At 34.1% G+C, this 12,065-nt stretch overlaps 1 pseudogene; it reads right to left on the bottom strand.

The window, feature by feature from the left end:
• Positions 1 to 4,240: 4,240 nt before the first annotated feature.
• Positions 4,241 to 8,018, bottom strand: LOC149213903 (inositol hexakisphosphate and diphosphoinositol-pentakisphosphate kinase VIP2 pseudogene; annotated as a pseudogene).
• Positions 8,019 to 12,065: the final 4,047 nt, after the last annotated feature.

Genomic DNA, 12,065 nt, shown 5'->3' with positions numbered 1-12,065 from the left:
CTTTTATCTCATTTATTGATATATTATAAGATAGTGTTACTTGAAAGCTCAATGTAGTGGTAATGTTGAATGCAATCTTATTATTGGGATATTCCATTATAGTAATACTATTTACAATTATGGTTATCACTTAAATAATAAAAGACGGCTTCTAAGACATATTGAAGATTTTAGCTGTGTACATATTATAGTGATAGAGGAAGTTATTACTTCTACGTGGAGACTTGCACTGTAAGTTGAGCTTTGAGGTTGGACAAACTTTTGGTGTTGGTAAATTTTCAAAAGCTATTTTTTTCTCATTGATTGACGTATTATTATTCACATACAATGAGAGAACAGTTCACAAAATTGTTATTATGTAGGATTATCCACAACACACAATTTGAGGGGGAGATATACAACTGTAGTGTAATAACGAATCCAACTAACCAAACTTTTAACCAAGATTTTGTTTACTTATTTAATGAATCTTAACATTCTCAAATATATCGGCTTGGTTAAGAAATATGTGTTGGAAATGGATTGATGTGTTGTGGCAGTTAAAATACAACACGAGTTTGCACATGTTAGGATCTAGCTTCCAAGAAATTGACATTTCCTTCTCTTGATATTACATACCAAGTTGTACTTTAGTTCTATAGATATTACAAATTTATGAACTTAAATTGCATTATTTTTAACTCAAAAAAAAGGCAATAGTATGATTTTTTGTTTGTTTGTAGTGGCATATATAGACAATGAGTATAGTTATCAAAGTGTTCCTATATATTGTGATTTTTTATAGATAAAATTTTGTGACTTGAAAAAATTGATATTCGTATGACATTGACACATAAATTGTCAACATGCATAAGGTGAATTGATATCGATGAAAGAAATTAATTGTGGATGATATCTATATTGTCAAAGTTGCACACAAATCCAACATTAGCACACACAACCCACAACTTGGATGAGGGCATTAAAATTACCTCACTTTCAAATTCCCATTAACATGAAAGACATGCTTAGGTGACCAATGTTGAAATTTCAGATCTATGAAAATGAAAATCTCAACCTGATTAATTTAAGATTTATGAAAATTACTCTATGTGAACTTCTAGTGTTAGGGGTGAATTGAAATAATTATTTTACGACAATGAACAATAGAAAACATTTCATTTCATTTCAACCCAACACACTATGTCGTGCAAAAAAAAATATACCAAACAAATGCCAACGAGTTTAGCTCTCAGGGCACACTTTTCCAAGCATATATTAGATTTGAAAACCCCTTCGTGACAATAGATTTAACAATAAAATATCTGTTCTTTTATCTTCTATAACATCCCTCTACATTACCTTAACATTTATAGCAGATTTATTTGAATTAAAAAAAGGAAAATACATATGCTTGAGGTCTATATATATGTCATTATGATTTACTTTAACTTATAAAAGAACATAAATTCTCTTATTACCGTTCTCATTTTTTTAATGCCAAAACTTTCTTTTCCATAACAGAAATTTCCTTTTCAGGACTGTTGTCTACCCTAAGCTAAGGCATATCTCTTTTCTTTTCTCTCTCTTTTTTAATTATCTTTACAACACTTACTAAAATACCTATTGCCCTTGAAGTGTTAGTTCACTCCAAAACCTTCAATGCATATAACTTTATGGAAGACTCTCTCTCTCTCTCTCTCTCTCTCTCTCTCTCTATATATATATATATATATATATATATATGCACTATAAAACATGATTTCCTAGGTCGGCATTGTAGAAATTCAATTGCAATGTTGAATTTCTAATTGTGATAATTACTTGTGACAATTATATATGTTTTCCTTCTAGCATTCACTTTATTCAATTAGGTCATCATGCAATTATATATTTAATTATGCATGTATAAGACAATAGAGATCACAATGCACAAAAAGACAAGAGACACAAGAAATTAAGCCAATGGCTAGGGAAAAACCCACAAGTAGAAAACTCAACAATCATTTCCTTATAGAATCTTTGTCAACAAGAGAAGTCCAAGTCAAAACAAACTAACTAGTATGGCTTCCAAAGTGCCAAGTTAGCTGTCCATAATGAGCAATAGTCTTCATGAATTCTTTCATAAGGTTATCCTCAAGCTTCCACATGGTTTTTCCCACGAAGCTGTTCATAAATCAAAGATAAGTTGTCTTAAGAGCTTGCATCACCACATAGATCCACTGCTTCAGAAACTCACATCAACATAGAAATAAACTACCTTAGAAGCTCGCATCAACATAGAGATAAGTGTCTTAGAATTTCGTATGAGCTGGCTCCATCAGAGTTTGTATCACAGTGATTGGCCTCAGGTTCCCATTACATAAAGTAGCTTCAGATTCACATATGACTTTGCCTTTGAACAAATCTGAATTCATCTTTTGGAGAGCGAATATGCTCTATTTGGGGTTTGACCAAAAAGACGCTTAAAATTTGTGTTTTTTTTGTTCTTTTTCAAATATACATTTTTTGTTCTTTTCTTTGAGCATGAACCCATGCTACAAATACAATTATTTTTATGACACAAGCATATTAAATATGCTTTAATAAGGTTTACAAATGACAAAAACACATTACGAAGACCAATACTAGTTACACAATTCAACATGTATCACTTATGCTTTTACTCATGGTGTAATATAACTACTCAAGCTTCACTAACATTTTAACTCATATGTAAGGGGCAACATATATCGATATTATTGGTCATATCATTATTGGTAATTTGGTTTATGTAAACGTCCTCGAAGCTTCTAGTGCTTTGATGGTATACACTTTGGAGTCTCGTGCCTTTGTGGCTATACTCTTAGTCCACGTGACTATACATGCGGAGGGAGGTATGGCCACTTGTCGCATCGCTAGGTGATGTGTAAACGTATTAATGGTTTGGATGCCATAGGGTTAGATCAACAAAGTAGGTTTTTGGGGTTAGTTTTGGAGTAAGTACCCCCATGACCCTCTTTGTCATTTCAATTTCATTCGTGCGTTTGTTACTGGAGGAAAAAGCTCTGCAAGTAAATTCCTACCATAGCAAACATGGCTTATTCATTAGATTGAGGGTCTCCTCTATAACCTGTGAAAATTTGGGAATCCAAATCCTATTGTAGCAACTGGAAATAATTCTCCTAATTATTAAATTGATTCTTAACAATTTATTTACTGTTTGCTACAACAAATATCGAATCAATCACATTGCAACCTACACAAATAAACTGCGGAAGAAATAATAGCTAGAAGAAATACTAGCACACACATAAAATGACAATTATTTTTGGACCAATGTCCCCAGAAAAACCCAACTTGGGAAAATCAGTGCAACAACTGAGGGTTTTATTAGTATGCAACAGTGAAATAATCTGAGTACAACTGGATGCCGAAACTGGCAATCCTACAGAGAAACGCTGATAAGAAAAATCTAGTGACGAATTTCCTCACTCCATAGGCAGATCCAAGCTTCTGACCTCAACTCAAATCGAGCCGTCCAAATTGGCTCTGCGCAGTCACTTCTGCACTCAGCTCGGAACAACTTCTCCTCAAGTCGTCTGTTTTGCTGCTGTCTGAGAAAATGTCTCTCCCGGCCTCTGAAACCTCTGCCCTGCTTTCAACATTTAAACTCTGATTCTCCCCAACAATTTTGAAATTGCCTCTAGAGGCTATTGCACTGCTCTGCGTCAGCCTCACTGTGGCTCTTATGCCTCTTTGCAAATGCACTCACAGGAACTGGAATCCTTCCTGCGGCTTCACTGTCCTTGTCCCTCTCTGACTGCTTCGATTTCTCTGGCTCTCTCTCCGACAACCGAATGTTGCTACTTAGGAAATTGATTTGCTCAAGTGATTTCTCAAAGCCCCGTTCACTTCTTATAATTCTCTGTTGAGACTTCGACGACCAAGATTAGATTTTAATTGATGTCTAGGATTAACTTGAAGTTGATCCGTGTGAGTTTCTAGAATATTCACACCTTCACTCAATTAATTCAAATTAATTAGTCATATTCCTTAAGTTTAGACTTAAGAAATATTTTAAAATTGACCTATAATCTAATTATGTCATTTTTAGGCGGAATTTCTAGAAACGCTTTCTAGGTTTTGGAGATCTCATGCATTTTAGCCTCTCCACAAAATTTCAAGGTTAGAACACATTCGATGCTACAAAAACTAACACTCCTTAGCGAGGAATGTGTTCTAGTGTTGCTGCCCTCTGTAGCAACATCCTATTTCTACATCATCTCCTATCACGCTGCTGATGTCTGGCTGCTGTTGCCCACCAACCTCTGCGCAACTTTGATATGTGTTGCATCTGTGCTGCTGCTGATTCTGTTGCACTGTTGCCAACATTGCATCTGCACTGCAACTCCCTCTCCATATGTTGCCGCTGCAAGTGCAACATCTGCAACTGAAAAACATCCTAAACACTGAATCAACTGTAATTAGTATGATGCATATGTCTCCTAAGTCTCTCGTTGCTACTAGTATCTGCGCTGTCACTGAGGTATTTGCGCTGCTGTTGACTCTGCACTGCAGCCCCCAACATCTCACTGCAACTAGACTATACATCTATCACTCTGGCATCTGACTGCATCTACTGCCACTGATCCATCCTACTAGAAAATACTGTGGGCCCCCGTAGCAAGGTATTGATTCAAGAGGTGGACCTCCTCAAGAATCTTGCCCAATTGTAGCACTCTGGGGCTACCACACCAAGTCACCCCACATCAGTCTTGGGGGTATGTCAGCAAACATGGCGAAGTCTTCCTCCAGCCTGGAGGAAATCCTATCAATTTCTACTGATGCTACCTGTTGATCTCGCTTCTCCTCCTTGCCCTTCTTCCTGCGAGGAGATTGGGTGATGTAGTGACCAAGCTCACCACATCTGAAGCATTTGACCTTCGACATGTCCTTCTTTCGTTGCTCCCCCTGTCCCTGACTGAGACCCTTCGATGCGAGGGCCACTGATTAGATGCTCAGAATTATGCTCAAAAATCAAAGTGTCAAAGTCTTGTCAAACTCAGCTTCAGATTTAAGAGCTCGTCATTCTGAATCCAACGGTGCAAACGAAACTCAAATTTGAGTTCGTATGTGTTGGGTCTCAAAATAGTCCCTATTTTCACTCCATTATTCACCAATATTTTCACATTTTACCTTCATGTTACCTCCATTCCACCTCCACATCATTCCATTTACCTCATTATTGGATTATAACTATGCTTTTCCAAAGTTTATTAATTCTTAACATTTTTAAGTGAATTTATGGCTAAACTTTAGAAAATAAAATGCTTATACTTATACCTAACAATTAGAATGAGTTTGTTGACATGTGTAGGCACAAAGGAAGCTTCCAAGACACCTTTATGTGGCCTTGAATGATCAAATTCGAATTTGATAAGATAAACCTCATGGAAAAGATCATGGAGAAGATCATGGACCTCATGGAGGAAATCATGGAGGATAGGGTTATGTGTCTAGATGGTTGAGAAATGTATGGAACTAAAAGAGAGATTAATGGATCATCATTATGAGTTTGTTATCTCCTCTCATTGTATAAATAGGAGTACCTCCTCCATTCCAATGAGAGGACTCTTAGAGCATTGTATCCAATTGATGATGGAATAGAATAAGGCTTCATTTTTCATATATTTCCATTATGTAGATAGGAATTTATGTAGTTTTTAGATATGTTTTCTTAATGTAGTATATGGAATAATTTGTCTTGTTCTTAGGAGAATTGAGCTCACTCTAAAAGGATGAGAGAAACATGTTATTTCATATTAGATCTTATTTCTTTTAGTTGCTTAGATGTTTGAAGTTGATGAATGAGTTTTAAATTAGAATCTAATCAGCATATGAGAAGACAACTAAGGGTCTAAGTTAGGCTCTCTCTCTCCATTTGATTTGCATGATAATTAAAATTCATTCTTTTGCTTTTATGTTTCAAGTATCATATGAGGAGATACCAAGAGTCTAAGTTAGGCTCTCTCTCCAATGATTTATATGGTAAATGAAATTCATTCTTTTGCGCTTTTATTTCATTTCTTATGCTTATGGATGAATCTTAGTTTAGTTTGGGTTAGTACATGAGAGGACAATCAAGAGACTAAGTTAGTCTCTCTCTCTACATGAATCTGAACAACAATTAAGTTCATTCTCTTGTCTTTATTTCAAGTTTCTAGTTTTTGATTTCTCTATGATACTGTAGGGAAGGACAACCAGGACCTCCTTAGTTAGGAGCCTCTTCCCTTGCATATTGTATTGAATCTTAAATAATTTCATTAGACATAGAATTAGTTGCCTACTCTTGCATATATATTGCTGGCACCATCACAAGCTTACGAGTTTCCCTGGTCGATAATTTATGCAGCAATTTAAGTCCAATAAATTGCCCAACATTTTGGCGCCGTTGCCGGGGATGGTGCTAAGGGATTAGGCATTAGGAATTTAATTCAGTATTAGTATTTTTCTTTAGACAAAATAACTTGTGAGACCTGGTGACAGCAGGATCTTCACAAAGAAGTTTAAGTTTGAGTTTTCTGATAGTTTAGTGTTTAGCTAGTTTTAAATTTCGTCTTTTCAAGAACACCCCCCCTGCATGAATAAAAACAAATCAAGCGATGAGTATGCTCTCTTCCTGCGCTTCGTGCGATCAGGAAGATCAGAAAGTCAATTGATTTGGTTCGAATAAAACTACTCTTGCTGAGAACTAATGTGCAACATGACAATAAAGAATTTTGTGAATAAAAAAATCTAGATGAAATTTAGTTTTTTTTAGATTTAAAAAAAATAAAAATTTTAATAATATATGTATCATATATACATATTATTATTAAAAAAAAAAATTAACCATTTCTTTTGTTGTTTTTTTTAGATATTTAAAACAAAACAAAAAAAATTAGATTTAGTTATTGTTTAATTTTAGACTATTTCTTTATTAGGTTTTAATAAAAAATTATTGTTGATTTTTTAAAAAAAAATCTCAATTTAAATAACAAATTAAAATTTTTTTGTTTTTTAATTTGTTGTTTAAAACAAAATAAAATCAACATAAAAAATAAAAAATATGTTTTCTCAAACATCCGCAATACAATGTAGGCCATATAGTCCAGCTCTCTAGTTTTATACAAGCGGTGAAGAGCATCATCACAAACAAGGCTGCGTTCTCCTTGCAGTGAATCATCCAAGTTACAATACCGAAGGACATTCATTAAAGAATGGATATGAGATTCTGATGTAAAGTATAGACGAGTTCGGACATGTCGTTCAGGAGTCTTGACATTTGCATACTTTGGATCCAGACGATACTGTGTCTCTTTACCATCATGATCTTCTGGATCCAATGCCTGTTCACTTGATTTTCTTGAATCATCAGACATTCTCCTACATCTCTTCGCAGAATCACATTCATCATCACCAAAATTAGAAGATATGTCAGAGCATTCTTGAGAATACTTCAGTTCTGCAACATTAATGGCTTCTTGGCGAGTGTTTCGAAGATCAATCAATATCTTTCCAAGCAATCGGCGTGCAATCTTTGACCCAATTTTGAGTTTATGTTTAGGATTAATGCCATATTCATTAGGAATAACTCCATCTGCAAGCAACTGAGTCACTTTGAAGAGCTCATCCAAGCCATCAAGATGCAGATGTGCATTGTGTATGAGGTCATACTTGCACGAATCATAAACATCTGGAATCTGTGTGATATCAAACCGGTCCTTTCTTTCATTGTACAAGTCTCGCTCCAGCTTTTTCCAGCGCGCAAACATTAAGAGGAATCCTTCACTGCCACATGGTAATCCAGCAGCAATTCTATCAACATCCATATTCGTCTTCCCAAGAGCTTTAGCCTGATCATATGGAGGAAGGGCTTCATCCGAAGTTGTCTCAGCAAGACCTTCTTCTTCATCTTTTGCTAGTTGTTTGACTTGTGCTGTTACTTTCTTTGTAAGCGCAGCCATCCTTGGAAGAAGTTCACGCGCATTACTTGGCAAGCCAGCAGCATCAACCATCCATGGAGATTCTTCATTAACTGGAGCGTTTGATTTTTTTACCTCCTGAAGTTATTATCTCATACAATCTGGCCTTGGCTTCTTCCATTTCTATGCTGGCGTTAGATGTGATTCCGGTTCTCCGCGCAACAAAATGAACAAAAAGTTTCACTGCATGCTGGAAGTAATGAACAAAAGGTTTGAGTGCAGTTTTGAAAATATGAAGTTCGCTGAGCCTAAACTACACCTGTACATGCATTTCTATGATCAAACAGTCAAGTTTCAGCTTCAATGCGTGTCCATTGTACTGTCGTTGGCATGCCTTCATATAGCGCAATCCAGGCACTTGTTTTTCTTGGAGCAATTTTCGACTGAAATCTTGCTGATATTCAGAGATTTTCCAACAGAAAAAAATCATTTTACCAGCTCTCCAGGAGCTCCAGAACGCTGCCATCAATGAGGTATACAATGCTCAACAAAAAAATCTTCAAGAGCGCTGCCATCCGTTTCTTTTTGCATTTCTTTTGGTTTGTTTTGTATTTTTAGGTTTATTTTGTTTTTATTTATTTTGTTTTGATTTGGTTTGTTTTGTATTTTTATAATATGTTATGTTTGTTATTATAATTTGTTTTTAATATTTGTTATATTGTTAGGTTAATATAATTGTAATTAAGATTTGTTGTACATATTTATTAGTTATGTTATTTAATTATTAATTAATGATTGTTATAAAAATTGTATTAATATATTAATATGTTTTATAATTGCATTAATTAATCGAATTATAATTTCTTGTTATTTTGATTGATTTGTTTTTGTATATATTTAGTTATAATTTCTTAATGATTGATTTATATATTTAGTTTGTATTAATATATATTATGATTGTATTAGTATATTAATTATATTAATATATTAATATGTTATAATTATATTAATATGGTTAAAAAAAAAACATTTTTATTTTATATTTATTTTTAGTTAAAAAATTGGATTTTCTTAAAAAAAAAAAAGAATGCTAACTTCATTTTAAGGATTTCCTAAATAAATTTTGTTGATTTTACAATTTTAAAAGAAAATTCAACTTAAATAATAAATTAAAAAATTTTAATTTATTGTTAAAAGTAAAATCAACATAAACAAACACATTCTTTTCACAAAATTCACATAGGTTTGAAAACAAATAATCGAACTTTTGGAAGCAAAATTTAAAAGACCATTTGGTGGATTTGCTGATTAACTTGCATAGAATGCACAATGTAATATTGTTGTATGCTTTTACAATGTACTAATCCGCAGGACACAGCAAATGTCAAACTTTTCGCCATGCACAAAGTCAACTAACAAAAACAGGGAGTATAACATTTCCATGGTTATTTTAAGAATAGAATGATTTTAATATCATGATTAAGTCAAATTCAAAACTTTGATTGTCCTTAATTTGATTTATTTGGTATAAAATTTTTGCGTAAGAAACATGAAGCAAATGGCCATTTCTTCATGAGCACACTTATGTTTTCTTTGTACCAAGTTTTTTTTACAGGTTACAGGATAATCAAGTGATCATAAGGAGATTACATTATGTGCACAATTAGTCTTCCAAAGACTAAGTCATGACATATTCCAAAGACAAATCCAACTCTACAACCACCCCTTTGCAAATCCCTTTTTGCAAAACATTTTCCACCAATTGTCAATCCATAAAAGCATCCCATTTCCATATCCATTTTTCACAGCAAGAGTTCTTATTCATCCAACATGCATTTCCTTACATTCATTTCTTACAAGCTTATTGCCATTTCCATTATCTTCACCATTCCCCTTCATTTCCACCAATAAAACTCTACTTGAGTCAAAGTCCTAGAGTCTATGTATCATTGAAAAAAACACCTAGAGGCTTGCATGCCTTAATGCAAGTACTCTTGCCAATGAACAATGGGAGTACATTAATATCCCTTGTTCGTTGGATCTTGTAGGTGACTCGACCACGACAAATTTGTTCGTACCTACAAAGATGTGTTAGGCATCCTGACTCCCATTGGAATCAATGGTGGGAGCTCTTGTGTTGGCTAGGGGCATTCATTAACGGCCACTAAGTCAACAACTTCTTGCTATGTTCGACATCGACACATTTAATCACATAGTAAGATTTGTGCCATCGAGCGTTGAAGACTTGAAGACCCATATTTTGTAGCAGATGAAGCCAATTTCCATTCATTGTATTTCCATCCATTGTATACATTGTATTTCACTTGAGGACAAGTGAAAAAAATAAGGCTGGGAGGAAAATGTAACTTCTATATTTTGTATACCTTCCAAGCCTTATATATTTTCAACCATATTCAGCAAGACTCATCAGATTCATCATCCAGCAGCAGATACAACTTTCAGCCATATTCAGCAGACTCCTCATATTTTTCATCCAGCAGCAGAGGATCCAACAGCCAATACAATAACACAGATTCATCTTTCATCCACAGCTTGAAGAAGCAGATTTAGAGCAGAATTGTGGCAGTTGCACATGCATGATTCATGCATGATTTTTCCAACCAAGTAAAGAAGACCATGAACAAAAGTTCTTGCAGCCACACGTGCACAACTCTCATCCATTTTGGAAGGGTAAGTTAAGGTATGATATTTTCTAACTTTTAACCATTAAATTCCTTGAAAAGTTAGAATAATAATTTTTGGAAAAACTTCACTTCCTTTTCCCTTCTTTTCCCCATTTCACATAACTGCCCAAACCATCCGTTTAAGGGGAAGGATACACTTACATACATGCTTTGTTACATTCATATCCACATTCATATATCACAACCCCACTTAACCCCACTTACCTTCAAAGTATATTCACTATTACATGAGCATACAAATGACTTTGTCGGAAGTATTTAGAAGTTAATTGGATGCGAAAACAATCATGGTTGTTACACAAGAACCAACCATGACGCATTCCAACAAAAATACTCTGCCATTATTACATGAGCTTACAAGTGGCTTTGATAAAAGTATTTAAAAGTTAATTGGATGCCAACAAATCATGGTTGTTACACAAGAACCAACCATGATGCATTCCTACAAAAATAATCTGCAACAAAAATCACATTATCAATATGCAAAGATCATACATTGAATGCAACAAACAAAATATGGTTGAAACACAAGAACCAACCAAGTTGTAATTCATCAAAATAATGCTTTGCAAAAGTTATGTAAATGATATCATACAGAGTTTAAGCCAAAGCTCAAAAAGTATTGTAATAGATTGCATGAGGACATGCAATACCATTGATTGCATGAGGACATGCAATATCTTGAGTTTGGGGGAGATGTTGGGCCTCAAAATAGTCCCTATTTTCACTCCATTATTCACCAATATTTTCACATTTTACCTTCATGTTACTTCCATTCCACCTCCACATCATTCCATTTACCTCATTATTGGATTATAACTATGCTTTTCCAAAGTTTATTAATTCTTAACATTTTTAAGTGAATTTATGGCTAAAATTTAGAAAATAAAATGCTTATACTTATACCTAACAATTAGAATGAGTTTGTTGACATGTGTAGGCACAAAGGAAGCTTCCAAGACACCTTTATGTGGCCTTGAATGATCAAATTCGAATTTGATAAGATAAACCTCATGGAAAAGATCATGGAGAAGATCATGGACCTCATGGAGGAAATCATGGAGGATAGGGTTATGTGTTTAGATGGTTGAGAAATGTATGGAACTAAAAGAGAGATTAATGGATCATCATTATGAGTTTGTTATCTCCCCTCATTGTATAAATAGGAGTACCTCCTCCATTCCAATGAGAGGACTCTTAGAGCATTGTATCCAATTGATGATGGAATAGAATAAGGCTTCATTTTTCATATATTTCCATTATGTAGATAGGAATTTATGTAGTTTTTAGATATGTTTTCTTAATGTAGTATATGGAATAATTTGTCTTGTTCTTAGGAGAATTGAGCTCACTCTAAAAGGATGAGAGAAACATGTTATTTCATATTAGATCTTATTTCATTTAGTTTCTTAGATGTTTGAAGTTGATGAATGAG

This window comes from Pinus tabuliformis, chromosome 1_1 (genome assembly GCF_031772625.1).
Source record: "Pinus tabuliformis cultivar Carrire ecotype Pingquan chromosome 1_1, CPIR1, whole genome shotgun sequence".
In the NCBI taxonomy this organism is placed as follows: Eukaryota; Viridiplantae; Streptophyta; class Pinopsida; order Pinales; family Pinaceae; genus Pinus; species Pinus tabuliformis.
This window is presented reverse-complemented; position numbering and strand designations above follow the sequence as displayed.